Source organism: Heterocephalus glaber, unplaced genomic scaffold (assembly GCF_053883595.1).
Source record: "Heterocephalus glaber isolate CG9 unplaced genomic scaffold, H.glaber_assembly_v1.0 deba00001764, whole genome shotgun sequence".
Classification (NCBI taxonomy): domain Eukaryota; kingdom Metazoa; phylum Chordata; class Mammalia; order Rodentia; family Bathyergidae; genus Heterocephalus; species Heterocephalus glaber.
The window spans coordinates 7,470,198-7,475,981 of NW_028258461.1; the positions used below are offsets into that span (position 1 = coordinate 7,470,198).

At 37.4% G+C, this 5,784-nt stretch overlaps 2 pseudogenes; both read right to left on the reverse strand.

The window, feature by feature from the left end:
* Positions 1-927: 927 nt before the first annotated feature.
* LOC147821100 (ubiquitin carboxyl-terminal hydrolase 44 pseudogene) lies at positions 928-1,904 on the reverse strand (annotated as a pseudogene).
* Positions 1,905-1,997: 93 nt separating this feature from the next.
* Positions 1,998-2,734, reverse strand: LOC101711617 (ubiquitin carboxyl-terminal hydrolase 44 pseudogene; annotated as a pseudogene).
* Positions 2,735-5,784: the final 3,050 nt, after the last annotated feature.

The window sequence follows — 5,784 nt, forward strand, 5'->3', positions numbered from 1 at the left end:
GCCTCCAATTGTGAAAATTTTAAATCAAATTCCATTAAGAAAATTAAAGTCTCTCCCGAGCCTTGTCATGCATAGAGCCTTGGGAATGTCATCAAGTGTGACTTCTGAGTATAAGTGATGCCTTGATATTTTGCTTTCAATGCATTAGTTTAGCTCGCTTCACTGGGCAAAGGTGACTTCCGTATACAAATGGCCTGCGAGAAATGTCCTTTTCCATTTTTGGTTAAGACTATGTGAAGAAACTGTCCAATTTTCCATCTATTTGCAATTTGTATAGAAAGCAGCTTCAAAATAAGTAACAAATGTATATGAAATGCCTCCCTACATTTCTTCAGTACAGTGCTCAAAGTCATGATCTGAGCCGATTAAGATCCAATGTAAGAGGTAACATGAGCCTCGGGCAAACAGTTTAAAACAACCAAACACTTGAAAAACATGTGTTTATGTTTCATTTCTTTAAAAAAGTTTTGTTAAATACAAAATGTAGAAATGTAGTGCTCACTGATTCAGAAGTTAAAAAAAGAAGAAGCTAAAAATTGTAACTCAGCCCTTTGAAAAGGTCTATATACAAATTTCAAGAAGCAAACTGCTGTCTTGGACCAGCTAAGGCTTTCTCTAGCAGGGATATCATTGCAGTCACCGGGGTGCAGACAATCGGCTGGGAGATCTGAACGTCCTCTCTCAGGGGCGCTCTGGGTGTAGAGCAGGATGGAAGCCTGGGCCTTGCACACCTCAGCCGTGGTGCTCATGCTCAGCTTGGAATTTTGGCAATACACCCAGGTCCCTCCTTGAGATTTATAGCAGTAGGCAGTGTAGAGTCCGGAGCCAAACCTTTCCCATGGTGCATCACTAAGGCAGACAAGTCCTAGAGAAAGCATTCGGGTCTGAGCGATTTCAAGGTCTCCCTGCAGGAATAAGGCTCCTTGTTTAAGATTTCCTCAAAGCCATCGTGAACACCAATTTTTTTTCTTGGTTATTAAGTCCCGACCACCTGAACTGCTTGAGGTGCAGCCTGAGAACCTGAGGCAGGCGGCGGATCAGGACCTGCTTCTGGGCTTCTGTGAGTGTGACTGGTTTTGAGCAGAACCTTCTACGCTTTGAGTTACACGGGTCACATACATAGATTTTTCCTTCTAAAGCTTCAGTTTCTGTGTATTTGGCCAACATTTCAGTAACCAAACATGGCTGTGAGGTAACATCTTTCCCACTGCACTGGTATCTTTCTTCAAATTCCAAGGACAAGTCCCAGAAAGGTTCCATGGTATTTGATTTGTTGTCATATGCAAGACATGTAACCTGACTAAGAAGTTGCCCATGAAAAATATTATCTACAACATTCAGAACTTGCTTGGTAAGTTACTTTTCAGAAGTGGGGAGAAGTGCCGGCACAGTACCCATTGTCTCTAGTTCATTTTGTATTTTATCCAAAGAAATTCCTGAGCACCTTGTCGGGCACAACCACAAAAGGCAGGAATCACCCTCCACACTGAGTGCAGCATAGTAGAGGGGAGACCAGGGCCCACTTTCCAGACCACATAACCTGGAATAAGGTATGCAATTCCTGACAGAAAGAGAAATATTGTGAACTTGGCTCCCTTGGTTGAATAAGTTCCATATTTCTACTTTTCGATGCTCCACCACTTAGTCCTGATGATGTACTTGGATGTCTAGAGCAAAGAAAGCTTGATTCTTTTTCTTAGCATTCACTCATTTGATATACCATGGTATCTGTCACAGAAAGATGGTTGTAAGATTTTGTCTTATCGCCAGTAGCCACTAGTTCAGATCAAGCCTTAAAAAACAATGTCAATGCGCAAGCGCAAGGACCCGAGTTCAATCCCCGATACAAAAATAAAAAAAACACTGTCAAAAAACGAGTAAATGACTCAACACTTGAAGAACATAATTCATATAACAAGTATTTTCCAAATTTTTCAATCCTGTTACACCAGGAGTTACCACTGGCCTTAGTTTGGCTGAGGCATCACTGGTTTTTTTCAACCTCCGTCTTCTGAGGTAGACACCATTTTCTCCTTTGCTGGTGATGCTGGGGTTTGTGGTGGGAGCTGAACAGGAGCAGTTTCTGTCTTGGTAGACAGAGCTGCACCTTGCAAACTGAAACTCTGAGAGGGGTCCTTTCCAATTCTTGATACTCTAATGGTTCTTGCTCTTTTCTCCACTTCTCTTTTTGCTATTTTTTCCTGAAATTTTTCTTCTTGCCTTTTTCTTCCAATGGGTGATTATTCAAACCAAGTCCAAAAGATCTTCCCCATGAGCGTCCTTCTCTTGTGCTAAAGAGCAGTACACATTTGATCTTCATTCCGAAGTAGAGATTGGGCGTCAACATGTAAGAAGTTAAGAATCATCACTTGTACCCATAGGTCATAAAAACCCTTGTGCTAATAGTAGTATAATAATTTTGACTTTTGGTTGCACTTAATGTACTTTGTAGTAACTTCATATCTCCAGCTGCATTGTCTTTCAGGACGTAATCCTCACAGAGATAACAAAAAATATACATGTCGTTCACTTCTAATGCAACAGGATGACTGCTTTCTTGAAAGTGCTTGACTGCATGCTCTTCAATATAGCATCCACAGGCGACGATGGGATAGCTGAGGCAGGCCCAGATGGACTGGGTCCTACTGCAGTCCACTCAATGCCTCTTCTGAGGGGTGAGGATGGAACTGTCTTAAGCAAGCTGCAACTGCCCAATGTGTTTGCACGTATCCATCATTAACACTCATTTAGTCCACCTGAGAAACACATAATCCAAACAAGTCTTTGTTCACAATATCTGAGGCATCTGAAAACAGCCTGAGGCAGAAAGGCCATGTTAGTGTGAGCCTATTCTTGATTAGAAGGAAACATTGATTCTTTAATCATTTAGTGTGCTACAGCAGTTTTTCTAAAGAAGATCTGCCGACTACAGGGTGTTTGTAGATACCCTTGGTCAATTTTTAGAATTCCTCTGCTCTTCCTGTTTTCTGAGTTTTTTTCAACACCCATGAATGCTGAATCATGTCAGTGATCTTAGTACACCTAGTGAGATGATGAATTTTTTAAAAAAGAATTAATCTATTATTATGATGAATTTTATTATTGGTCTTTGAATTTTTTATTTTGTTTTAAAGAAGGCTAATTTTAATATTTCTTGAATGAATGGTAAAAAAGATGTAATTTAATTTCATTGAAATGTGTCATAAGGACAATTATGAGTGTTCTTTCATTTAAAGTCATTTGTCTAGATTTTCCCCTGTATTATCTTGATTAACAAGTATATTTTCCCTTTGATATAAACAGTATTTTTTTCACTTACCAAATAACTCTATGGTCAACTATTACACATCTTTTCAAAGATGAGGTTTTGGAAATAGTTTTATATTGTTACCTATACTGAGTCACAAACACTAAACAGAGTTCAAAAGAATTTCATTAGCCTAGAGGCCAGAGTGTTCTGCCACAAATGTTTCCTCTTTTCCTCAACAAAGACATTTTCCAACACCCTAGATAACTCTCCTCAGACCATACCAGATGGCTTGTCAAAATACAGGGTGCAGTGGAAACGCTATGCTCTCTGGTAATCCACTACTTCACAGTTCCCCATACACTCAGCTCTTTCTTGGAAGAATCTCTCTCTCTCTCTCTCTCTCTCTCTCTCTCTCTCTCTCTCTCTCTCTCTGCTTTTTCTTTTCTTTTTCCCTGTAAATAAGCAGTAAGACTCGGCAATAATAAACACTGGGCAGGGAATTGTTAGTAAAAAAAAAAACAAAGGAGCTAGCTTGCCTCAGCAGGGTAGAAAACTGCCTGGAATTATGATTTTAGGAAAAATAAGAAATATACTAGGACCCTAACGTTTCTCATCAGTATCCTGCCACTTTTGAAATTTGAACCAACCTCATAGTCCTGGGTTAAACTGAGGATAAATCATTTGTTCATTTCATCTCTTATCTTTATCATTTCCTTCAAGAACAACTCACGAAAATCAATTGTATTTCATACAATAACAATGAAAATGCAGAAATAGTTTAAAGACACAATAACATTTACAATTACTCCAAAAAAATGGAATACCTAGGTATACATTTAATAAAACATATACAGGTCTTTTAAATTCAAAACTACATGATACCGATGAAAGAAATCAAAGATATTCTGAGACATTCTGCCTCTGTCTTAATTAGAGTGTTTAGGCTATTCATAATAAATAGCACTATAGACATAATTGGATTTATGTGTACCATTTTATTATTTAATTTCTGTTATTATTTGATTGCTCTTTTGCCCCTCTGCTGGCATCTTTGGGGGTTATTTGAATATTTTGTTCTGTGTTTCTGAATTTATTTCTCTATTATTTTAGTGGGTGCTGTAGGCATTACTATATATAGTAATTATGTCCTAATTAAATTTCCATGGTCTAACTAGGATAAATATTTTATCATGTTAAGTGGAATACAGAAACCTTCCCACTACATAAGTCTCTACCCTGTGTTGTAGTTTTTGCTTTATATCCTCAGAAAACCTCATCAGACAATATTACAGTTTTCTGTTTCAATCATCAAACATATTTTAAAGAACTCCAAGTGAGAAGATTGGTCTATTTACCCAGATATGTACCATATCTGTTGTTTTTATTTCATTCCTGATTGGCCAAGTTTCCTTTGGGTATCATTTCCCTTCTTGTTGAAGAAATCTCTTTAGCAATCCTTTTAGAGTTGACCTGCTGGCTACAAGTTCTATCTGTTTTCCTTAATCTAAGAATGTCTTCACTTTTATTCTTGAAGAATACTTATGCTGGATATAGAATTCTGCTATTTTTCTTCAGCCCTTTAAAATGCTACACCCCTTTCTTCTGATCTTCACGGCTATTTATGAAAAATCCACTCATTCATATCATCAGTCCCTTAAGGTGATTCTGTTTAATTTCATTTTTTTCACTGTTTCAGATTTTAGTAATTTGGTTATTCTGGGCATGGATTTCTTTTGGCTGATCTTTTATGGAGTTATTGAGCTTCCTGAAACTGTGATTTTTGTATTTCATAATATTTGGGGAGTTTTCAGTCATAATTTATTCAAACATTTTTTCAGCTTGTAGTCTTCTCCTTGCCTGAGCTTCAGGGACATGATGTTAGGCCTTTTGACTGTCTCTAAATAACTGAGATTCTGCTTTTTAATTCAAATTTTACCTTTGGTTTTCATTTTGGGTCAATTCTATTGGTCTGTTTTCAAGTGTACTGGTTCTTTCTCCATCATCTCCATTCTGCTACTGAGTCCTTCCATTTGTGTTCATTGTATTTATAAATTCTAAATTTTGTATTTGGCTCATATATATATATATATATATATACACATACATACATCTATTAATCTATGTATATCTTTTTATTTTGCTGAGGTTTATATCTTTCTATCATCCATTCTTACTTTTGGAGGCCATTTATGGAAGGTTGCTTAAACAGATAATCTTAAATTTTTTATATATGTTTGTAGTTCATGTAGTTTACAATCTTCTTGGGGAATGGTCACATGTACATATTACAGCTTTACAGTTTGTTTCTTTTTTTAATCTCCTTCCCCTTCCCTCCCCCACCTCCCACCACCAGGTCTCCTATCCTATTTTTCATTGTTGCTGATATTATTGGTCTTAGCTCATGTTTTGGCATATGGTGTTAACATTAATTGCAGTTATTAGGTTCTCGCACATGACATATCTTTATTCTTCTTATTTCTCCTTCCCTTTTCCTCACCCCTCACCTGCCCTTGTTCCCTTGAACCACTTCTCGA